Raw genomic sequence first — 26,674 nt, forward strand, 5'->3', positions numbered from 1 at the left:
TTCCAGGTGGTTTATCATATTGACCAAAGATTTTTGTTCCCATTTTAAAGTCTTTCTTTCCATCCCAAGTTCTGCCACCATTCTGAATGATGTGAAATGCACTTCTATGACACAAACAGTACACTAATCCCTTGGTGTTTTGATTTACTTATTTTTGTTGACTTTTGCCTTTACTCCATTTATTTCCCACTCTCATGATTACAGTTTGATCCTTTTCCTCACTCTGGAGGAGTCCATGCCTGAAATCATCAATTCCAATAATTTAACAATAACTTCTGTTCTTCTATTCCTCCTGCTTACTTGCTGTCATTGTGCCTACACTTTAACAGTATCTCTGTATTTTTTTCTCATCTGCTTTCTCTCTGTTTATCCAGACTTTCTCTATCCTTTTCTTCTCTTTCTCTATCCAGTTAAATTCCATAAACCATCACTTTTATTAACTTCTTTCAATATTCTCAGTCACCTTGCTGCTTATTCATTTAATCACTGTCTCGTAAAACCCAAGCCCTGGGTTAATTCAGCTATAGCTGCTTTATACTTTTGAATGTCATGAGCAGCTGAAACTGAGTATTTCCAAATGCGAACTCATCACCCTCTCACCAACTCTAGCCCCTGTGCTATCCTCATGGTATCCGCACACCCAGTACCCTACCTATTCTGTTTTCTCTCAGAAAGCGAAACACTATATTAGACGTGTCCATCTCTTCACCAACCCTCATTTCCAATCTATTCCCAGGCCTTGATGCTTTAACTCCAGTCCTCATGTCTTTATTATCACTTCCACTCACTTAGGCCAGTCTCTCTTAGTCTCTTAGACTTTTACAAAAGCCCCACAATAGTCTCCCTATATTCAGTCTTGGACTTGTCCAATTTACTCTGTACACTGAAGCCAGAATGATATTGTTAAAACACAATTCTGATCAAGTTACTCCTCTTTTTTTTTTTTAATTTGCATTCTTAATTAATTAATTTATTTATTTTTGGCTGTGTTGGGTCTTCGTTTCTGTGCGAGGGCTTTCTCTAGTTGCGGCAAGCGGGGGCCACTCTTCATCGCTGTGCGCGGGCCTCTTACTATCGCGACCTTTCTTATTGCGGAGCACGGGCTCCAGACGCGCAGGCTCAGTAGTTGTGGCTCACGGGCCCAGTTGCTCCGCGGCATGTGGGATCTTCCCAGACCAGGGCTCGAACCCGTGTCCCCTGCATTGGCAGGCAGATTCTCAACCACTGCACCACCAGGGAAACCCAGGGAAGCCCCCTCAAGTTACTCTTCTAATTAAGACCTTCAATAACTAACCGCTGCATTAAGAATGAAGTCCAAACTGACTAAAATGACCACAAGATCTTTCGTGATCTGAGCCTGTTGCCTTCTGCTGTCTTGTATCTAATCACAATGAAGTTCTTCCAATACCGTGTTCTCCCTGGCTTCCAAAACTTTCTGTATGTTCTCTGCTTAAACACCAGTCTTGTATTCTCTTTTCTCCTGATCCACTGACCTGGTTCGCTAACTGTATTAATTCAGGTAACATTTAGACTTCCCAAATATGCGAAGAGATCTTTCCTCTATTCTCATAGCGCTCTGAACTTTCCTTATCATATGGTTTATATCTTGTGATGTAATGCCTATTTGTTTGTGCCACCTATGCCCCATCTGGGTGAGACTGTAGTCTCTGAGAGGACAGAAACCTTATTTATATGGTTCACCAATAAAACCTCAGAAACTAGCATAGCAGTAGAACATTGCAGATACACAGTAAATATTTGTTGTACTAATGGATGATTCAATGGATATAGTCTGCCCATTAATTGAGTCACTCATTCAAAAAATATGTAATGTCACTTACATTTTCAAGTACTTGAAATACAGAATATAATCATCTGGGACACATTGGAATATGTTTCTATAGTAAAGGTAGTGCAATAAAGTAAATAACAATAGCAATAAACAATAAATAATAACAAACCTTTATCAAATACTGCGTGCCAGTTACTGTTTCAAGTGTGTTGCATGACTTGTTTAATCTTTATAACAACATTATGAAGTAGGTACTATTATTTGCACATTACAGATACACAGACTGAGGCAAATGAAGGTTAAATAACTTCTCTAAGTTTAGGAAGCAAGTGGCAAAGCCAGGATTTGAACTTAAGTTCGATTCAAGAATCTGTGAAATGCCAGTTCTTTAGAGCAGTTGTTTATTGGGTTTTAGTTGCTTCTGTGTCTACATTTGTTCTAGACCATTAGTTCCAGAAGTGAAGAGACCTTATGAAGCTCTGGTAAACAAGGGAGGTGTACTGTGGTCCTTAAGGCTTTCACAGTCTCTATGTGGGTGTGTGAAAGGTAGAGAATGGGCAACGCACAAGAAAAAAAATCATGATTGATGGATGTGGGCCGTGAACAGAGCATTCTGAAAGCTCAAAGGAGGTCGTGATTCACTCTGCCCTCAGAAGATGAGGACTCAAGCAAGACTTTATGAAAACATTATATTTAGCTGGGTTTTGAAGACTAGAACAAAAAGGGTACAGAGGCAAGAGTATGAATGACTTGGAGAAATGGTCACAATTCAGGCTAGTTGGGGCATCAGCAGCTTGGGATATTTTTATAAGCCATGAGGCATCAAAGTAGGTTAAAGTTTTGTGTATTCTGTTAGAAAGTTTCAGTATTATTCTGTGGTAGTGATGAGGCATCCAACGGAACTCTGACTCCACCTCTTTCTAGCTTTGAAACTTAGGTAAGTCACTTAGACTCTCCACCTCAGTTTCCCCATCATAAAATAGGTCTAATAATTGTGCCTACTGTACAAGGTTTTTGTTGTGATATTTAAATTAGTACTTACATCTAATATATATAGTAATATATATCTAATGAGTGTATGTATATATATATATATAAACTAGAACAGTGTCTAGCACATTATAAGCACTATGTACATGCTAGTTATTATGATGCTGTAACTTTCAATTTTTTTTAATGAAATATTATGTGGAATCTATATGTAGAAAACACATTTAAAGAACAAGCAAATACACAAGGCATGCTCTGTTAAAGGAGCTCCATCCCCTTGACTGTCCCTCAGTTTGTTGAGTTGCTCCCGTGGTATTTCCTGCGAACCCTACGACTGCAGGAGAAGAGTTTGAAATCCTCCAAGGTAAACCCTGGAAGGAGACCCCTAACTCTAGGGAAAACAAGGCTTTCTCCAGCCTATGTCTCACTCCTGAAATCCACACTTAATATTTACTAAACCAAATTACAGCGATGTCTAAGAGGCATCTCAAACATGTCTAAATAAAGCTATTGATTTTCTGCCCTTTGCTTCCACAACCAACAACGTCTGTTTCTCTCTGCCTTCCCCTTGTAATAAATTACACTGCCATTCAATTGGTTTTGAAACCAATCCCTAGATTTCATTCTGTTTCTCACCTCATATTTATTCTGACTTGCCTAAAACCTTTCAACCTTATCCCATTACATGTAGCATAAAATTCATACTGGTTAATATGAGCATTCAAAGCTGTAGGTGATTTGATCTGACCCTTGCCTTCTTCTTCGGTGTTGTTTTGCATCCCTGACTGGTTGCTTTTTTTCCTGGAACATGCCAACCTGCTTCCCTCCTCAGGGCTTTTCCACTTGACATTTCTTCCTATCTATTTCAATCACTGTAGTAGGGTTTTCTATTATTTGCAAGGGACGCATTTCTGATCTCTGGAACTCCACTGCTGACCTGATATTATAAGAACTAGTCTGTCTTACGTATTCATCACTCTTCTTTTCAACAAACTCTTATGGCTTATAAATCCACCAGTAGCAACTGTAAGAGTTTATTTGTCCAGAAGAAAGCCAAAGGCCAGATCATCAAGGGGTTTTGTGATTCACTAGGGAGCCTATACTTCATCCCGGAGACAGTAATTTTTAAAGCAAGAGTGTCTTGGTCAGATTTGCATTTTAAATAGATTTCTCTGTCACTCATATAGAAGCTAGTTTCATCTCCATTTTACGGATGAGAAGTTTTATGTTTAGAAGTTCAGTAAACACACAGAATAATTTTTTATTTGATAAATAAAAATTATAAGGGGAAGAAGCCAGACTTGAATCCTGATTTTTCTAACTTCACCCTCACAATTATCCCTTTATTGAGTGAAAGGAATGGGTTTTCTTAGGTTAAATGTCAATTTATTATTTTCTTTAAAATTATTTACTAAAATGCTTACAATGTGCCTTTCTGGGTCCTGGGATTAAAGAAATAAAGAAATTCCAATCCTGCCCCTTAGAGTTCACACTCCTCTTATGATTTAGCCTCAATTTGATTTCCAATAAGTCTAATAAAAATCTATTTCTCTCCCCACTGAAGTAATGTCTTCCCTTTCGCCATTCTTCCCTGGTGTGAAGGGAACACAGAGGCACAGTATCCTTCTGTAACATTTGTATGGAGATTGCCCATGTTTCAGTTCGAGAGTAGCCTGACCATTTTATGGCAGCTAAATTGGGTTGGGAAGCAAATAGAAATTTGACCAAGAGCTACACTTGACCTTGTTCCTACATCATGAACAAGTGTTCTAAAGATTCTGGTTACACAAACCATCACAAAGTTTCCAAGAGAAGAGAAACTGAACCAATGAAGCTATGAACCTCACCCAAAAGGAGCGTTTGTCCAGAGCACTCAATAGCTTCTTTAATATCAAAAGCTATAAAAAGAAAACATTTATGCATTCTCAGAGGTTTAAACATTCTTTCATTGTGTCATCTCTGAAAATATTGCATTAATCCAAAGGGTCATAATAACATATCCTCAAACAATAACATTTTTGGTTTGAGGACTATTTTAATTATAAGAAAGATGACCTTATACAGTGGACAGTATGGGGTCATATAGCAGATGCATAAGAAATTTAATGATGGAAAGTAATGACTAATAACGCTAAACACAAATAGGACTTTCAGCCTTCTCAAACCACATTCTTTTCAACCTTGTAAGAACCCTGTGTTTAAATGGAGAGCAGGTAAACACATGACAACTGAAGAAAACTAAAGCACAGAAGGCTAAATAATTTGTTTAAAGTATTCATGGCTATATATTTCCTATCAAATTATACTCACGTGGTAGACTGAACCAAAGCACACACTCAGAACACAGACAGATCTAAGTACAGACCTTTTGTGTACTACTTCATTTGTACCTTTACTATTAGATGTCCTAGCAAAAAATAAAGCATGCACTAGGTCTTCTCTGTATCCCATATCTAGGTTCACACTTATTACCTTTTAATTTGTATGCAATATTGTTTTTGCTTGATCTGGCATATAGAGTCAGGAATCTTGAGCCAGAAATGTAAAAGTGATACTAAATCAGCTTTTTAGATACGGCCTTGAGCCCATGTGAAGATTGAATAGACAACTCACGTGTCTTCAAGCTACGCTACAGTGATGAAGATGTCCTAGAGTAGAGAGTCTGAGGTCATGTCTTAACTCATTTTTCCTGTGTGTGAACTTGGGCAAGTTACTTAATATTTCCATACCTCAGTTTCCACATATATAAGAACCATAAGTCTCTATTGTATGAGATTACAAGAATTAACTGAGAGAATACATGGAGAATACTGAGAAAAGTGCCTATCAACACTTGGTTCTCAATAAGTGGCATATATTATTGTAATTAGACCACCTAACTCTAGTGACTGGTAGTTTTCTTTCCATTTTAATTATTTTTATGATGCTTAATTATTTCTTAAGTGAAGCCACATAATGGCAGCCAGTTTTCAGATATTCCATCTTCTATTGACCTATCTAACTGTCCCTTGCCTCATAGGCTTAAGACAGTTGACCATAGTAAAGAGAGCCAAATTTGTTTTAACAAGTAACCTTCCCTTTTAAAATAACTTCAATTTCCTTGGATATTTATGTTTTACTCTGTTGAAAGAAAAAATCAGACCAAGGCCATACTTGGAAAATATTTATGTATGTTGAATTTTTCTTGATTCAATTAATTCAAGAAACATCAGTTGAGCACCTAGTCGTCCCTACCCTGAAGAAACTTACAGTCCATTAGGGAGAAAGGCATATAGAGAAATAATTCTAGCACATATTTCTCTCTTAAAGCTGACTTTGTGATAAAGCCTTACATGCAGGTGGTTTATTTGAGAATGTAAACCAGGAAACAGGCATGAGGGACCGGGGACTCAACAGGGAAAGACCAAAAAACAACTGAAGCATGTGTTATAAAGCTGGCCACTGCTTCAGGCAATTGTTGTTCGATATTATGGTACTGTCCAAAGAACCTTATGAAATATGCCTCATAACTGACTGCCCAGGAGACAAAAGAAAAAGTTATACATTAGCTCCTATATTCCATTGGTCAAGTGTGGCCCCACCAATCTAACTCTCCTGCAGTTTCTAATCGCATACTGTGGGTGTTGAACTAATACCCATAGATATCCCATACTCTGACTTCAGAGAAACCATGGAGCAGAAAGCAAGAGGTACATACCATGAAGCTCAAGATGAGTCATGGTCAAGTTTCAATTTCATGAAGCTTATCAAAATCTGAGCAGATATGGTTGCTACTATTATGGCTGGTGCAAAATGTAGGCTTAGAATATATGAAATTGTATATAAGAGTTGTCTGATACAACCCACCTCCCACATCCCTCCAATCTGCCCAAGCTCTCCATTAAATCCAATATATCACACGGTCTGCTTCAAAGGTGTGGCCAGCTACAGTATCAGCAAAGACTTAAGAAAAGGAGATTAGGTGAGAAAACTGACATCCTTGTTGTTACAACTGACCCCAAAGCAAGAATTAATATTCATTATCTCCCTCCCCCAATATCCATTTTAGATATTTCTCACTTTTTTTTTTGTCAGTCCTCCAACTGATCAATACGTCTTGGAGAAGACATGTAGATCATCATCCCTGAGACATCTAAGCCCTTAGTTGTCTTCCTCTTGTCAGGAAGCGAATGCTGTAATTGTCATTCATTATTAACACTGGGCATGGAAATAACAAAAGATGCACCCAGAGATTTCCCTGAGTTCCAGACATCATCCTCAACTTAAGTAGAAACAACCTTGGCTCTCCCTAGAAATCAGACTAATCACTGCCATCTTTTTAGTCATTTCATTCTGTGCCTGCTGTTCCGATGGCATGTAGAACCAATGGAATTCTTACTCTGTTCTCTGGTAAAAGCTTTTTCTCCCTAGGAACTAGAACCTCTGATCAAGCAGAAATTAGTGTTATGAAGATAGCACAAATTCCACAAGTAGCATCTGAAATTGATGGTGAGAGGGCCTAATCCTACTACCATCTCTTGGTTGTTTGACCCATCTAGTCTGCCTGTTGAGGATATAGCTCCCACATACATACTGCTGATTCAATATAATACTGTATCCTAGAGGACAGCACCCCAAGCCAATGATCGGCCAGTGTTAGCCCCAAGCTGGCACCTTAGTTGAGCTTTTAACTGGACATTCCACCATTCTAATATGTCATCTGCATCAGGCTGCTGAGATACGTATGGGTAAGATGAGTAGAGTTCATTACCATGCACCCAGTGTTGTACCTCTTTTATCATAAAACAGATCATTTGGCCCGAAACAATATGTGTAGGGTATCATGCTGATAGATGACTTATTCTATAAGCTCTCAAATGGTGGTGCTGGCCAAGGTATAATGGATAGATAAGGCAAATCCAAATCCAGACTAGATAATTTTGTTAGAGATAAATCAGTGCACTTTTTAGGGTAGAAGGGATCTGATATAACCAATTAGCTTTCAAGTAGATGGTTGGTTGTATCATATTAGCAGCCCAGTGTTGGCCTCTTCACTGGCAGATTGGACATTCAGCCATGGCAATAGCTAAATCAGTCTTAATTAGAGGGATCCTATGCTTTACCCATGCATAACCCCCATCACTGCCACCATAGCTACCTTAATGGATCCTCTGTGCAATGATGAGGAGCCTGAGCATAGAAACTAGCTGAAATCTACTGTATTATTTGGCCTGACTGTTGGTTGCCTTCTCTGTAGTGGATTTTTTCTGTGGGCACTAAAGTTAATACAAAGTCCTCACAAAAAGTGTCCATTCCCCCCAAAAAATCTATCTTCATGCTGCTTCCTCAGATCTCCTTGTCCTGGATCTTGCTCCTTCCAAGCTACTGGCCACTGGTCAGCATTCCATTTGCATCATTACCATGAGCTACACAAAAGGGATGCCAAGTGTACCACTCAAAGATTTTCCCATTTGGTGGATGACCCACCACTATCTTTCAGGACATCTCTGAGTGGGGCTAAAGTTCTGAAGCATTCCAATTAAAGCTAGAATATGTTTATAAACCCATCTGTGAACTAGTTCCCAGTTTCTCCTACTTCTACCAGTTGGCCTTAGGAAACCTTCTGTGAGGTATACTGTGAGTTGAGGAAGAAGCATTTCTACAATAAATGTGGGTGTCATGAGAGGCCAGGTTACAAATTCAAAGAATTTACTGGTGCCTCCTGGACCTGTCCAGGCCCAATCTCAGATATGTACAATGCATTGCTGCTGTGCCCATCCAGTCTTGTAACCTCATGGGTCTGATACTATCCAGGTCATGATGAGCATCTTGGTAACTTGTTTGGTGCCCTATGACATGAAACTTGGTCTTTTCTAGGGTCCAGTACAACACAAGGACCTGCTTCTCAAATGATGGGGAATTCTCTGCCAGAGAAAACATAACCTTCTTCCAGATCCCTAGAGGTAAAAACTGTGAGTCTAAAAAGAAATGAAATGGAGGTATTTGTAATGAGGTGGATGGAGTTAGAGTCTGTCATACAGAGTGAAGTAAGTCAGAAAGAGAAAAACAAATACAGTATGCTAACACATATATATGGAATCTAAGGGAAAAAAAAAAAAGGTCATGAAGAACCTAGTGGCAAGATGGGAATAAAGACACAGACCTACTAAAGAATGGACTTGAGGATATGGGGAGGGGGAGGGGTGAGATGTGACAGGGTGAGAGGGTGTCATGGACATATATACACTACCAAATGTAAAATAGATAGCTAGTGGGAAGCAGCCGCATAGCACAGGGAGATCAGCTCAGTGCTTTGTGACCACCTAGAAGGGTGGGATAGGGAGGGTGGGAGGGAGGGAGATGCAAGAGGGAAGAGATATGGGAACATATGTATATGTATATCTGATTCACTTTGTTTTAAAGCAGAAACTAACACACCATTGTAAAGCAATTATACTTCAATAAAGATGTTAAAAAAAAAAAACTGTGAGTCTCATAATGAAGCCTGCCAAAAACCCCACATTTTAATCCACCATGGGATATTGTATTCATTATATAAGTGCTGCATATTACTGCATGACAAAATACTCTGAAACTTAGTGGCTGCAATTATTTTACCTTCCAACTATCATTTATTTTAAATCAACTGTCTTTGTCTCTAAGTAATTATACTATCTAACCCATGTTTCTGGAAGCAATAGTAGTCTTGATAGTGCCTGATTCCTTGCCCATTCTCATTTATATGGGATGGGATTTGAAAGATAAAGACATGAGACTCTCTTACGCATTCAGTAGTAAGTCATTTGCTGCTATGTGACCAAGTTTAGCCAGATGGGGTGGGGTAGCTCGACTCTTCCTTACAGGTATGATGTGTTCCTCCTTTAGTCCAATACAACAGGTTGAATGTTTGTCCCTCCTGTGAGATTTTCATCTCTGCAAAAATGGCTGCTAATTGTAGTTCTGGTATTAATCAAAACATATTTTCCATTCAGCAGTATCCAGAGCTGGGGAATCCACCCCAGCTGATGGGGTGGTAAATAATTCTAAGTAACAGATTAACAATGACTCCCCACGGAACTGCTTATACCCATCAATAAAGTGATTCAGTTTCTTAACTGTATATCCTCTGGTCCCCATGTTCTCTTGTCCTACAACATTTCCCATGTAAACCATGCTTTTTGTAACTAGAGGTCAAACAGGAGTAGCTTTCCTTTCAAATATCACAGTCACTCAGATTCCCTTGGTTCGAGCTTCACTTTCTGACCAAAGTGCAAAAATAAACTTAATTTCTGGTGCCTCTTCACTAGCAATGAAATGATTAACAAAACTCTTTGACACTTTGCTGTCAATCTATACATCCCTTTTAGTCCATCTTCCTATTTTCCTAGGCTCTATATCTATTATCCTTAAGTACCATTGATAAGTTTTCCCCTATCACAGAGCACAATGTCTTTACCACTTCAAACCAAGGATGACTTAGTAACCATTTCAGACACAAAAATTCATTTTCATCTCTTTTATCATCTGTATTAGTCTGCTCAGGCTGCTAGAACAAAGTACTACACTGAGTGGCTTAAACAACAGAAATTTATTTTCACAGTTCAGAAGACTGAGAAGTCCAAGATAAAGGTTAGTCAAAGATCTTTTCAATCATTCCACTCCTAACACTTATGGCACTAGCTTATGCTCACGGGATCTTATTTAGTAAGTTATTTATGTAACCACATTCCAGCCATGTGACCAGCCTCAAACATTGAAACCCCCCCCCCACCATGTTCTACTAAAATCAGCTGCAAAGTCATAATTGGTAAATCCAAATATTATTATTATACAATGCTAACAAGTAATTATATCCCGTCCTCAAACAACTCACAGACTCATGTTTGCAAAGTACAATTCATCTCAATTAGTAGATTCTGTGGCTTTGGTCAAGGATCAGTACTATTCTTCAGGCAACTCTAGAGATAGGCATGCAATCAATAGCATGCAATCCAGTCTAGCTGAGATTAACCCATGCTATACACTAGAAATCAGCCAACATTTTTTGTAAGAAGTCAGAGGGTAAATATTTTAGGCTTTGTTAGACATATGGTCTCTGCTGCAACTACTAAACATAGCATAAAAACAGCCACAGACAACATGTAAATAAATGCACATGACTGTGTTTCAATAACCGTTTATGAACAAAATTAGGCAGTGGATCAGCTTTAGAGAACAGTTTACAGCAGGCCAACCCCTGCTATATACCATTCCTTCTACTCATATCTGTACCTCCTCTGAATCCAACACAGGTGAGCATCTTAGTACTTGTAATGCTATAACTTGCCAGCAGTTATAACCATCCTAGAAGTTATCACCTCTCCACTTATCCTCAGTAATGCCATCTATAATTGCTTCTCACTGGTGAGTGAACCATTTCTATAATCCAATTCTGAGAATTGTCTTTTAAGGACCACTTCTGTGCCAACTCTCTTACTTTGGGCTCCCTGAAAGCAGAGGCTGAGACAAAGACTTGGACAAGGGTATTTCATTTAAGATACAATCCCAGGATAGAAGAGTGAAGTAATGAGGAGAGTGAGACAAGGAAGGAGGAGAAAATATGAGAGCATTATCAAAGTCTCTACTGTGGGTAAGGAGATGTCAAGAGACGCATTCAAAATATTTACTAGAATTGTCACTTAATGGTATAAAGAATGGGAGGTTGTAATCCTTACATACCAGCTCACATCCCATATTTGTTGATGAGTATTAACTACTCTGAATTTCTGGACCGAGCTTGTGCATGGACCAAGCTCATCTTATAGGCTCCTGCAGAGTTAAAGAAAGCCCTGGAGCAGAAAGTGAAAAGGCACATGGTGCACTTAGGAGTGGGATGCTGTCAGTGAAGGTGACTCTAAGGTTGTGCTGAACGCTCATCAAAATTATGGCTGAAATCAGAGGTGATCCAGGGGAAGTGACACAGGGTGCCACAGGTATAGTCAGATGGCGCAGCAAGAATTCACTTGTAGCACTAATTAATAACCAACTCAATAAACAGAAGCTTCAGAGAAGTACTGAAGGGGTGTGGGGTGACCTCACAGGCCAACAAGGTAGAAAAGCCACTCCACCCCAGGCCAGGGGGCCAAAGCTAAAACCAAGTGTTTAACTGGGTTTCACCTCTCATGTCACAATGACAGCCAATTGTAGGATACAAGGTTTTAAGCCACTTAAAGAGTGAGTGCCTACTGAACTATTACACTAAAAGTGTGAGTACCTATGGAACTACTGCAGTAAAAGTGTGAGTGCCTATAAAAGTAAGGAGTGCCTACTATTCTCTCAACTGTCTCCATGAAGCCATACGTGCCATATATGCTCAGGCCTGTCCTATAGCCCAGAAGCACTCTGCTCAGCCAGTGCCAAGGGAGCCAGCCCTGTAAACCAACACCTACAGCCTTTCTCCTCTTTTATGTTGTAGAACCAATAAACTGCTGCTTAGAAAACCTGCTAAGCTCCTGCTTCTATTTTATTTCAGTTCTACTCCCAAAGAGTCTCAGGATAAATATGAGATGAGTAAAGAGAAAATTAAAGAACCTCTGTTATCACTTTGATATACACACCCAAGATAAGGTCAAAAACAAACAACCAAAAAATCATTAAGAATAAGATACACATTCCACATATATGTGTTAATATACGATATTTGTTTTTCTCTTTCTGACTTACTTCACTCTGTGTGACAGACTCTAGGTCCATCCACGTCTCTACAAATGACTCAATTTCATTCCTTTTTATGGCTGAGTAATATTCTATTGTATATATGTACCACATCTTCTTTATCCATTCATCTGTCTATGTATGTGGAATCTAGAAAAATGGCACAGATGAACCTATTTGCAGGGCAGGAATAGAGATGCAGACATAGAGAACAGACATGAGGACACACGGGGTGGGGGAAGGGGGGAAGAATTGGGAGATTGGGATTGACATATATACACTACCATGTGTAAAACAAATAGCTAGTGGGAACATGCTGTATAGCACAGGGAGCTCAGCTCGGTGCTATGTGGTAACCTAGATGGGTGGGATGTGGTTAAGAGGGTCCAAGAGGGAGGGGATATATGTATACTTATAGCTGATTCATTTCGTTGTACAGCAGAAACTAACACAACATTGTAAATCAACTATACCCCAATTTTTTTTAAAAAAGAAGATACATAGTGTAATTATATGTTAAAAAAATTTTAAACCCTATAATACTAAATAGAAATGTTTAATTGTTCTATAGCCACGTTTTAAAATATTACATACTACTCAACTCATATTTTAAAAGTATAAGGATAATAAAAATGATCACAGTATAAATGCAAGTGTGAAAAGGCAGAGCAGAAAAGTGCATATACTTTTACTGAGTCTTCATTTCAGATGAGTAAAGTGGTATATATGTTTTTCAATACAGGCTTGACCATATTGTTGAGGACCTTCCAAGAAGACTGTGATGAAATGGAAGGAGATTGTTCACAGGAATGATCACTTATAGACGATTGAGCCGAGGGTCATTGCTGGTGGATTCCCAGAGTCACAAGCCTCTGAGATTAAGGAAATAAAATATTTTGTCCTGGCCACGACCACAAGCACGAGGTAATGAATGCATGAAGCCTCAGCTGACTCAGAACTAGGCACTTCTGAAATGTCTACCTTACTAATCAGAGTCTTTTGGGTACAGAATGGATGATAGTATAGGAGCATACTGATTTGTTATTCTAAATAATGTTGGGAAAACTGGGGCACTCTTGTGAATATAGAAACAGAAGTAATAAAAGTCTTTCATAACATAGGAATGCAACTAGCAGTGACTAATGTCTTGCGGTTCTTTCTAGGATAATAAAATGTAATGTCTATGGAGTTTGGCCTGAAAATGATTTCAGCTATTTCAGGAACACAGTCTTGGACAATTTGTTGACAACCTGGCAAAAGAAGATCATTCGTAAATCATTAAATCAGTCTTCAGAAAGTAAGGAATCCTGAGTTTTTGAAATAAAGACAGAATCACAGATCTGAGGGAAATCTAAGCCTGTACAAGAGGAAGAACTGAAATACAAAATGTGTAGGTTAGGATTCTGAAAAGAGATTGGATGGAAATTTTATAACTGGAAAATTTCTGTTTGTTGGGTGGAGCTGCAGAAGGCAGTTTCATTTTGGATTCTTGGAGTGATCTAAGATGTCTGCCCTTTAATTTGGCTTTTTCCAGCCTTCTTTTTGGGGACTCACACAGTCTCAAAGAACTGTCAATTGCAGAGGGGTAAATTAGAAGCCCTACACTTCTGAAATTTATTGGATGGAAATTCTCCTTCACTTTAGTTAGGCTTAACATCCCTTTAATTCAAGAACAATTTTGGACCTTGGTAGAATCTTTAGCAATTATTTTATTCCTAGCTCCTGAAAATCATCTAATTCTAGGTTCTGTGGGTGAGAAATAACTACACCAGAGACATAACAGAAAGGAATCTATTTTTTTAAATGCAAAGCCTAAGTCACTTGAAATTTTAAAGTGTCAGGATATATATGCTCCAAAGGGAGTGAAAATTGAAAATTACCATGTATTTGTATTAATTTTTTTAAAAAAATTGATAGTCTCCGGTGATATTTTGTTCATAATTATTTTATCAGACTGTCTCCAATTTAGTGCATTGGCAATGTCTTTAGACTTCAACAGGACTCAGGAATAACATGTCTTTGTATTAACCTCTAAACCATTGAACTACAAATAGTCCTCTGATCCATGGTCATCTCTTGTCTTTTGACAGAGTGGCTCTTCCATTTAGGGTGGATCTTTTTTGAGTTAATTTTCAGTGGAGGACAGGCAACATTAACTATGAGTCTTCTTGATTGGAGCAAATGACATACCGAAAAAAAAAAAAAAGGAGATATTATTAATATTATATAGAAACACCACACTTTTATTAAGTCATCTACTCTTTTGGCAAAGAAAGAAGAATCCAATTTAACTACTGGCCATCAACAGATGGAAGAGTTGCTACAATAAAACCAACAAACATCAGTCATAGCAAGTAACCAAGATTAGCAATTTAGCTCTCTGAGAAAGTTAATGAAATAAATTACTGGTCATCATATATTTTAGTGCCCAATGCTCAGATTTCTTGTTTCCTATCTAGAATACTGTACTTCATTTATTATTTTCCATGATATCTCTAAAATATAATAACAGCAACAACTCAAACACAAAATGTCAAAAGTGAGCTATTCCCCCAAAAACATATACATACCATTTGGTGATGGTACTAGAAGCGATTTAGGAAATTTTCAGTTTGTTCAGGTCAGTGATTTTTCAAGGCACAGTATTACTCCATTTGTTAATTTATGCTACAAATTTATTCTATATTTATTTTACAAATAGAATAGAAACTAAGCAAATAGATTAAAAATGAAGTGCCTATAATGTGAAAGTTGTCGTGGAGGGTACTACAGAGATAGCTAATTGTTACTCTCTGAGATAAAGTACCTTATGATTTCATAGAGCTGTTAACAAAATATCTGCCATCCTAGGTAACATATGTTTAGTGACACAAAGAGAGATGAACAAAGAAGGGAGTATTTGAAAATGGCACTGACCAATGAGCAAGATTTCAGTGGACAGCGAGGGCTTTCTGGGTAGGACATATTCTGAGCAATCATGTAGAAGTAAGAAAGTATAAAGCATATTTTGAGACTAGCAAGGAAGTCACCTTGGTTTCTATAGAAGAGTAATAAAAGATGAGCTAGGAACATGTATTGGTTGGTAACTATTCTCTTGAAAAAAGAAGCAAAGAATCCAATTCAACTACTGGCTACCAGAGGAATAGAAAACGTGTAAACTGTTGTGATGGGTTGCATATAAGGATTAGTTCTGGACAAAACTCCGGATGAAATTTGTCTTTGGTTCCCACACTCTGCCCCCTTCAGCGTTCTAAAGCTTTCCTTTAATCCTCTTTAAAATCTACTTGTAGCTCCTCACTTCATGGGTAATTGCAAAATTCTGGTTAACCTCTTCAATTGTTACCGCAGAGATTTTGTATATGTAATTTAAGAGTTATTAAGAATGAAACAGAGAATTCAAGCATAAATCAGTGGATGAAGAAGAATTAGGGAGGGTATTAATAAGCCTTCCCAAATTCCTAAATTCAGTTACCACGTGTAGGGTTAAGGTTTGCTCTATTACCTGGGACCTTAACCTTTCAGGTAGAATTTTTCTTTCACATCTATGTAAATCTTCCTGGGAGTAAAATTATAGCTGTGTAGAAGATGAAAAACCTCATTAAGGAAGAAGTTCTCAAGTACCTGGATCAGAAGGGAGTGGGAGCAAGGCACACCACAGAAAATCATAAAGATGCAATTCCTATTGCTACAGCTCCCTCCCTTAACCCCTCTTATGTCTGGATTAATTTAAGGCTTGGAGAGGAGTCTCAGTTTTCATCAAAATATACAATAATCAAAGCCTCACACATTCTAAGTTATCCAGACTAGCTTAGAAATATCCACTTCACAAGGAAGCACATTTATAATCATCATTCATAAGTAATATTGGGAGAGGGACAAATAATTATTGAGCACCTTCTATGTAGATATATTTTGTGATTAATTTTACATATATTACCTCATCATTTTCATATAACTTTGAGAGATAGCTTTTTTAATCTTCACCAGACTTTCTCGTGCCTCTTCTAATGAAGAATCTGAGAGTCAGTAAGTTAAGTGACTTGTCCTTACTCTTTTAGGAAGAGGCAGAACCAAGATTCAAACTGAGTTATGCTTAAGTTTTTTCACTACCATAATGTCTCCTTCATAACTTTAAATCTTTTGTTGCTTTAATTCTTTACATGTATTTAATTACAAGGTAGTAGAAATTTTATAACTATGTAAATCATAAGATTTTTTAAAAAGAAAATGAAGATGGAATATCATGTAAACTCAGTTTCCAAACTTCAGCTCTTCTTGCTCCAAGTTTCTTACACAAAACCAATATTCTAGTTGCTTTATCTTCCAACAGAATTGATATTGACATTTAGTTCCTGATATTTCAAGTCACAAATGGTTCATTAATCAATTCAATAAAATTTGGGGACACGTGCTGTGGAAATCTGTCTTTGAGAGTGAAATTTGTGATTCATAGAACTTACTTTAGAGCTTAATTTTGAGATGGAGAGACTGAGCTCCTGAGAGTTTTGGTGAATAGCTACAGGTCCCAGAGTTACTTCATGATATAACTAGGTTATAACAAGTTTCTTGGCACCTGTAGTCATACTGTTTTCATTATGCCATAATTCTGGGTCTCCTACTTGCTGGCTGTGTACCTTTGGCTATTTAACCTCTTAAACTATTTTTTCCCCTTCTGTCAAAGGGGATGATAGTAATAATATCTTTTGTGGATGTATTGTAAGAGCTGTTCCTTTTCCCTCTCCAAAACAACTTGTGATTTTGATTGGGGAGTCACCCTCTCCACATAGCTTTAGTAGCAGCCCCTCTCTCAGAAGTGTATCCTTAATAGTCTAAAATCAAGCTTAGGAAACCATTCCTTTGTCACTAGTTGATATGGGGTGAACATAGGATATAATTCTGACCATTGATTCTCCAGAGGACATCTGCTGAGGGAATAAATCTGCTAGTAAAATCTTACTACAACTTAAGAAGATATTACCAAAAAGGTGAAGGAACAAAATTACAGGACAATATACTTTCTTAATATAGACACAAAATTTCTTTTTTTTTTAACATCTTTATTGGAGTATAATTGCTTTACAATGGTGTGTTAGTTTCTGCTGTATAACAAAGTGAATCAGCTATACATATACATATATCCCCATATCTCCTCCCTCTTGCATATCCCACCCTCCCTACCCCACCCCTCTATGTGGTCACAAAGCACTGAGCTGATCTCCCTGTGCTATGTGGCTGCTTCCCACTAGCTATCTATTTTACATTTAGACACAAAATTTCTTAACAAAATATTTCACAAGTAAATCCAGTAATATATAAAAGGAATAATACATCAGGTCCTAGTGGGGTTTATCCCACAAATGCAAGATTGGTTGAATCTCTGAAAATCAATCAGTGGAGTTCACCATATTAACACAATAAAGGAGTAAAAACATCATTTCAATAGTTGCAGAAAAATTAGCTAATGAGTTCAGCAGTTACTCATGAAAAAAGCTCTCAGCAAACAAGTATTAAAAAGAAACTCCTCAATCTAATGAAGGACAACTACAAAAACTGTACAACTAACATTACACATAATCGTAAAGTTAATTCTTTACCCCTAAGATCAGGATGTCCACTTCCATTACCACTCACTGAGTATTTTATGAAATGTAATTCTAAAATTGTAATAGAAGAATAAGAGAAAGCAGGCATGTAGACTGGAAAAGAAGAAACAAAACTGATGCTATTTTCAGACAACATCATTGGGCATACAGAAAATCCTAAGGAACTTACAAAATAATTTCTACAGCTAGTAAATGGATTTAGAAAGGTCATAGAATAGGGACTTCCCTGGTGATCCAGTGGTTAAGAATCCGCTTTCCAATGCACGGGACACAGGTCCCTGGTCGGGGAACTAAGATCCCACATGCCAGCAGGGCAACTAAGCCCACACACCACAACTACTGAGCACAAAAGCCACAACTACAGAGCCCACGTGCCACAACTAGAGAGAAGCCCATGCTCCCCAACGAAGAACCCTGCACCCTGCAGTGAAAGATCCCACATACCGCAATGAAGATCCCACGCACTGCAACTAAGACCCAGTGCAGCCATAAATAAATAAATATTAATTTTAAAAAATAGAAAGGTCATAGAACAAAGGTTAAAATATAAAAATCCATTTTAGCCGCCGCCACCTCCAGCATTCGCCGCCATGAAGCTGAGCGACAGCGTGCTGCGGAACTTCCATGTCGCCAAGGTGTTCCGCGAGAACTCGGACAAGATTAACAGCTTCGACTTCAGCCTCAACGGCGAGACGGTCATCTCGAGCAGCGATGACGACTCCATCGTGCTCTGTGACTGCCAGGAGGGCAAACCAAAGAGAACCCTGTACAGTAAGAAATATGGCATGGACCTCATCAGATACACTCATGCAGCAAACACAGTCGTTTACAGCCCTAACAAAACAGGTGATACTATCCGTTACCTGTCCTTTCATGACAACAAATACATCAGATACTTTCCTGGACATAGAAAAAGGGTGGTGGCCTTGTCCATGTCACCCGTGGATGACACTTTCATTTCTGGGTCTCTTCATAAGACCATTCGGCTCTGGGATCTCCAGTCCCCTAACTGCCAGGGTCTCATGCATCTACAGGGCAAACCAGTTTGTTCTTTTGATCCAGAAGGATTAATTTTTACTGCAGGTGTCAATTCTGAAATGGTCAAACTTTATGATCTTCGCTCTTTCGATAAGGGGCCATTTGCGACATTTAAGACACAGTATGATCGGACTTGCGAGTGGACGGGAGTTAAGTTCAGCAGTGAAGGCAAACTCATCCTCATCTCTACCAATGGCAGCTTCATCCATCTGATCGATGCATTCAAGTGAGTGGTGATGCATACGTTTGGGGGTTATGCCAGCAGCAAAGCCGTCACACTGGAGGCCTCCTTTACTCCAGACTCGCAGTTTATTATGATTGGTACAGAGGATGGCAAGATCCATGTCTGGAATGGAGAGAGTGGTATAAACGTAGCGATGTTGGATGGCAAACACACAGGCCCCATCACCTGTCTGCAGGTCAACCCCAAGTTCATGACTTTTGCCAGTGCTTGTTCCAACATGGCCTTCTGGTTGCCCACCATCGATGACTGACCTGCATGGTGCTTGCCTGTTTTCTGTACAGTGAGGGTGGCCAGTAGGAAAAAAAACTTAGAGGGAACTAAGATAATAGTGAGACTGGATCATTTGACTGGGCTGGAGAGCATCCTTCCACATGGCCTTCCCAAGGATGTGCTGCACATTTGCTCAAAAGAAATGAATTACATTGCCAAGCTTCTTCAAAAGGACTCTTGGTGAAGCAGATTCAATCGGGACTCAGATTTTCCAGCTGTCACTGCACCGAGCTCCTCCAGAGGAGTGACCAGACTCGTGATTAGGGTATAGTGGGGTCCTCAAGACACCTTCCATTTTGAATGTATTTGCTGTTGAGGAGTCGGTGAAATTAATTCTGCACATCCCTTCTCCCACCCCGATAAATGCATAGGAAGCCGCAGTTCTGGTTTTGAGATGCTAGGGCAGCTCAGTGCCCCTTGCCCTCATCCTGCATGTCTTGTTACTGGATCTCCCTGTGTCATTGTGGCATTATCCACAACCATCATGTTACTTAGGTGCCAAACATTTACAGAAATGTCTCCATATATCTTAGGATCAGAAAGGGACAGATAACAGAAGGACCTTGCTTGCCAGGAAGCCTTGCATTTAGTCATGTGAGGGTGGGTGATCTGGGTGTGCCTCAGGCTCTGGGTGTAGGGTGGGAAAAAGGGCCAAGAGTCTGAAAGGGAGGGAGGAGGGGTAGCAGGTGAATTCCTAGGGCTGGGAGGTTTAACAGCAGCTTGATGTGGTGCCCTGTCATCAAAACAAACCCACAGTCCTTCTGGGTGCCTGCCAAGTTTGGTTGTATACAAAAGCAAGGTGGACATCTATTTTGGTATATGAGCTTTCCTGTGGGCCAGTATGTGGAGTGAGTCTATACTGATGCCTTCCCTGCCCACCACAAGTTATGTACATAGTCTCCAGATGATACCACCCCTTCCCCAGCTCCCAACCAAGAGCTGGCTCTAGGCTTGTGTTATATGTTATATTTAGCCTTTTTATATATGACTTGGGATTTCTGTTGTTTGTATTTTAGCACAGTGTGTGTACACCTTCATTTAAATATATCGTGTATGTGCATACATATATACATATATGTGTGTGTGCATACATATATACATATATGTATGCATGTGTGTGTGTGTGTATATATATATATTTTAAAAGTATCAGAGTTCAGCTGAAGGAGATGGAGTCCTATGCCCCAGGAGAAAGACTGCATCCTTGCTAATAGTGTTTGCCACAAGTGTTAGTCTTCCCTATTACCTTTTTCCCTTTGGGAGACTGAACAAAAGCAAAGCTTTTGAGTGTTCCCTGTCCCCAAGGCAGCTAAGTGAGGGTCTTGGAATGACTCCCTTGCGTTCCTCAAGCCACACTTTGGGGTCTTCTCTGCAGTATCAGCCCCCTTTTTGCCCAGTGATGCTCTGTCTGCACCTGTGTGTGTGTGACAGTCACTTTTGCATGGCTTTTGTGTCTGGCTCCCAGCATTTTGGGACAGGATGCTGGAACCAGAGCATTTTCAGCTTGTCTGAGGTTTCTTTGACAATTATAGGTCACTCCTGTTTACCTGGTATGTCTGCTTTCTTACTTCTTTTCCTTGCCTTCTCTTGGGAGAGGGAGGATTCCTGATTGGGGTTGAGATGAGCTGCAGGTAGCTCATTGCCTTTTCCCCTGCATGGCCTTCTAAGAGCAGGACAAGTGGCATGTTATTTCACTAAGTTCCCAAATGTCTAAGCGAGTAACACATTCCCTGCAGATCCAGAAACAGGCTCAACAAGGTTATGTTTGACTTGCCCAAGAGTACCTAGCTGCTAGTGGGGAAAGCAAGCCATTACTGCCTCTGTTCAGCCGCAGGAATAGGCTGTGAATTGCTAGCAATTACTGTTTTGTTTTGCTTTTTTTTTTTTTTTTTTTTTTATTAAACTGTAATACCTTAGTGTGAGGGACTTGATTCAGGGGCCAGCAGACTTTTTTTTTTTAATTAATTTATTAATTTATTTATTTTTATTTTTGGCTGTGTTGGGTCTTCGTTTCTGTGCTAGGGCTTTCTCTAGTTGCGGCAAGCAGGGACCACTCTTCATCGCGGTGTGCGGGCCTCTCACTATCGTGGCCTCTCTTGTTGCAGAGCACAGGCTCTAGACACACAGGCTCAGTAGTTGTGGCTCACGGGCCCAGTTGCTCCGCGGCATGTGGGATCTTCCCAGACCAGGGCTCGAACCCATGTCCCCTGCATTGGCAGGCAGATTCTCAACCACTGCGCCACCAGGGAAGCCCTTTGTTTTGCTTTTTTAGCAATTACTTTTTGGCTTGTTCCTTAACCTTAAAAGCAAGGGGCATACGTCTTTCCCAGATATAGGCTGGAATCTGCAGCTTCTGAGGTGCCACACACTGTATAGCTCTACATTCTCAGAGTGGAGGGAATTTTAGAAACCAAGTGATCTGAGCTATTACTGCCCACCCCTGGCTTTCCAGGGTAGAAAATTCATGGTAGGAATAACTGTTCAGAGAAAGTACTTGGAACTGTAGGTTAACAAGAAAACCTGTGTAATTAACATATCTGTACCCTGAGCAGCCACCACGCATGACTTGTCTATCAGCAGGAAAATGATTTGTATTGAGTTCCTGTGTGTCCAAAGCGGGCCAACCATGTCCTTTGAAATTATGCACTGCACTGCTTCTATTTATGGGGACCTGTGGCTGTAGAGCTGGCTCCTGAGTTGGGAAGGAAAGGGAAAGATGCAGCTGGAAGTGACCAAAGATGATGTGGTAGTGGGAATAAGGCAGAATTAAGGGAGAAAAGAGTCTGTGGGTCAGAGAGGCTGAGGAGCACCAGGGCTTCAAGGACACCCTCAGTGGGAGCCAGAGGTGCTTAAGCTCTCCTGGGGGTGGGGGGCGCACCACGCTCTCAAGAGTCAGGGCCAAAGCCTCTGATTTATATGCGACAGTGACACTGCACTGCTCAACCACCAGCCAGTGGGGTATTTTTTTTTGTTTTTAAGAAAAAAATCCATTGCAATCATAATTAATGCTTATTAAGAAAAATCTGGGAATTTTAAAAAGAATCAGTTTGCCAACCAAATGTTACCACTGCTAATCTTTTGGTGTTTAGTGTTCCTCTAGACATTTCTGTGCATAGATTTTTTGGTGTGTTTACATAGTTGTTATTCTACTGTATATACAATTTTATGTCCTTTTTGTACTTAACATATAAATGTTTTTTCCATGTTATCTGTCTTAAACGGAAATAAATAAATAAAATAAAAATCAATTTTATTTTTTTATGTCAAGATAAAATAATCGAAATTGAAAGTAGCATATCATTTACAGTAACATCAAATAACAGAAAGCCTTTAGGAATAAATTTAACAAAAGGCATGCAGAATGTTATCACTGAAAATAACACAATATTGCCAAAAGAATAAAAAGAAGACCAAAATAAATGGAGAGATATCATGTTCATAGATTAGAATACTCAATATCATAAAGATATTAATTCTCTTCAAGTTAATCTATAGAGTCAACACAATCCCAGTCAGGGTTTTCATAGACACTTAAAAGCTGCTTATAAAATATACATGGCACTGCAATGGACCTGGAATATTCAAAGCAAGCCTGAAAAAGAACAAAATTATAGGATATACATGATCTGATTTCAAGACTTACTACAATGTGCAGTAATAAAAACGGTATGGTATTGGCCAAACCATAAAGAGATAGATCAACAAAATAAAATAGAATGCTCCAAACTAAACCCACACTTATGTAGACATTCAATTTTCCACAAAGGTGCCAAAGAAATTCGATGGAGCAAAGTGTGGATTTTTAACAAATAGTGCTGGAACAACTGAGTCCATATGCAGGAAAAATATCTTGACTGCTTTCTCATACCACACCCAAAATTAATTAGAATTTAAAAGGAAAACAGGAGAACATATTTCTTACTTTCGTTTAAGCAATCGTTTCTCAGAAAGAACACAGAAAGCAGTGACTCAATAATGTAAGATAGATAACTTAGATTTTATCAAAATGCAAAACTGATATACAACAAAAGATGCGACTACAAAAATGAGTAGGCTAGCCTAGAGAAAATATTCACAAGGTTGGCATTTAGAATATAAAGAAACCATACAACTTTATAGTAAAAGGACAAGCAGTCCAATTTAAAAAATGGGAAAAACATTTGAACAGACACTTTACAAATAACGTATGTGAGTGACCAATTAGCACATATCAAAAGTGCTTGACACTATTAGCCAGGAAAGAAATGTAAATTAAAAAGTCACAATGAATAGAGCTACCAGAAAAGCCAAAATTAAAAAGACTGACAATATTAAGTGTTGGTGAAGACATGGAGCAACTGGAATTTTCTTACACTCTTACATTGCTGTACGATTACTTTGGGGAAAAAAGAGGTCTGAAAGTTTATTATAAAACTAAAGACACAGCTATCTGTGACCCCAAAATTTTACTTTCAGATGTTACCAGAGATAGCAAAGACTAATCTGTAAAAAGATTTGTATAAGAATATTTATAGCAGCTCTATTCATATTAGCCAGAAATTGGAAATAGACCAGGTGTCCATCAGTAGCAGAATAAATCAACAAAATGTGACTTATTTATACAGTAGAGTGTAACTCAAAAATTAAAAAGGAATGAACTATTGATACATACAACAGCTGAATCTCAAAAAACATTATATTGAAAAAAAGAAACCTTACACGAGAATACATATTGTATGATTCCATTCTAATGAAATCATACAACAGTCAAAACTACTGTTGTGGAAAAAAAAATTACTGTGGAAAATAATCAGAACTGTTGTAAATGGAACAGAGGTGGAAATTAACTGGTAGGAGACATGAGAGAAGTTTCTAGGGTGAGGGTAAAGTTCTACATCTTGATAGAGGTTTGGGTTACATAGATATATTCATTTGTCCAAACTTAACAAACATTCATGTAAAATTTGCAAATTTTCTTGTTTATAAATCATGTCATGAAAGAAAAAATACTGTAAACAAATGCTTAACTTTAGTTAAAGCATGCTAAAGTATTTAGGGAGAAATATATGCGTGTCTGCTATTTACTTTGAAATGAATCAAAAAATAAGATGAATTGATAGATGAAGAGTAGAATAAATAGATGGATGAACATGCAGTAAAGATGCTATGATGCTGATTGTAGAATCTACGAGTGGGGGTGGCATCCCATGAGTCTAACCTGAATATAAACCAGCATCAGAAATGTTCGATCAACTTATTACCAAAATCTTTCTTTAATGGAAAATCTTTCAAGTCTGTGCAACCCAGGAAATGCTTGTCATTGCTTAACCTGTCAGAATCTCCATTTGCAGTGGTATCTGATGAGAAAGCTATGATCCCTGTCAGTGCACCAGTGAGAACGTTCCCCTAGGACTTTTCTAATAAGCAGGCTGCTGGCTCATTGCTGAATGATGGCTGAAGACAGAACCATCTGGAAAGCAGAGTACAGAATGATCTCTATTTTTCCAAGATTCAAAGGAAGGTGGAACATTTCTGAATGAAACCATGGATGTTATTCATAAAATCTGGGCCACATGAGGTTAGAGGCATATTGATTTCCAGTCGAAGGATGAATTGGCCATCTTTGGCCTTTCAGGAAAATGACCACAGATTAAGATGATGAAGAACAGATGCCACTATTTGAAGCTTCAGTTAGAAAACCTTAAATGGGCTTAACTGGCAGGACAGCCATAACAACTGTGTCTTGCCGCACATTGACGGAAAGATGACAAATGTTTTAATGTGGTGAAGACGAATCCTGGATCTAGCTGCTTCCGAATGAATGATCCAGCCAGTTTGAAAAGGTTTGAAGAAATAAAACTTGCCAATACTTACCAAGTTCCAGAAAAGCCTGCGATTTGAGCAATTCCATGTTGGAATTAGGTTTGAGAACAAAAACTATTTTTTTTTAATGTTTTCTTAGAAGAGTTACTTAAAGAGAATTCCATACCTAGTAAAGCTTAGAGAAAATGTAGTCATTTGAAAACCTAGTTTTGTTTTGTTTTGTTTTCTTTCTCCGTGCTAAAATCAAATACATGCTATACATTCCTTCTGAAGTTACCAGCCTCTTTGTTTTCTTTCTTTTTTCTTTTTTTTGAATTTTATTTTACTTAATTTTTTTATACAGCAGGTTCTTATTAGTTATCTGTTTTATACATATTACTGTATATATGTCAATCCCAATCTCTCAATTCATCCCACCACCACCACCCCCTGCCACTTTCCCCCCTTGGTGTCCATACATTTGTTCTCTACATCTGTGTCTCTATTTCTGACTTGCAAACCGGTTCATCTGTACCATTTTTCTAGATTCCACATATAAATATGTTAATATACGATATTTGTTTTTCTCTTTTCTGACTTACTTCACTCTGTATGACAGTCTCTAGGTCCATCCATGTCTCTACAGACGACCCAATTTCTTTCCTTTTTATGGCTGAGTAATATTCCATTGTATATATGTACCACATCTTCTTTATCCATTCGTCTGTCAATGGGCATTTAGGTTGCTTCCATTACCTGGCTATTGTAAATAGTGCTACAATGAATATTGGGGTGTAAGTGTCATTTTGAATTATGGTTTTCTCAGGGTATATGCCCAGTAGTGGGATTGCTGAGTCATATGGTAGTTCTATTTTTAGTTTTTTAAGGCACTTCCATACTGTTCTCCATAGTGTCTGTATCAATTTACATCCCCACCAACAGTGCAACAGGGCTCCATTTTCTCCACACCCTCTCCAGAATTTGTTGTGATTTTCTGATTATGCCCATTCTAACCAGTGTGAGGTGATACCTCATTGTAGTTTTGATTTGCATTTCTCTAATAATTAGTGATGTTGAGCAGCTTTTCATGTGCTTCTTGGCCATATGTATGTCTTCTTTGGAGAAATATCTATTTAGGTCTTCTGCCCATTTATTTTTTCTTTTTTTTTTTTTTAAATTTATTTATGGCTGTGTTGGGTCTTCGTTTCTGTGCAAGGGCTTTCTCCATTTGTGGCAAGCGGGGGCCACTCTTCATCGCGGTGCCCAGGCCTCTCACTATCGTGG

The 26,674-nt window shown here is 38.7% G+C and overlaps 1 pseudogene across 1 annotated transcript; it reads left to right on the forward strand.

Annotated features, from left to right (window-relative positions):
• Nucleotides 1-5,870: 5,870 nt before the first annotated feature.
• LOC309609976 (WD repeat-containing protein 82 pseudogene) lies at nucleotides 5,871-26,372 on the forward strand (annotated as a pseudogene). Its single transcript has one exon. The product of its transcript is annotated as a WD repeat-containing protein 82 pseudogene (transcript).
• Nucleotides 26,373-26,674: the final 302 nt, after the last annotated feature.

The sequence above is a fragment of the Balaenoptera borealis genome, assembly GCF_965194805.1.
Source record: "Balaenoptera borealis genome assembly, chromosome: 13".
Taxonomy (NCBI): Eukaryota; Metazoa; Chordata; class Mammalia; order Artiodactyla; family Balaenopteridae; genus Balaenoptera; species Balaenoptera borealis.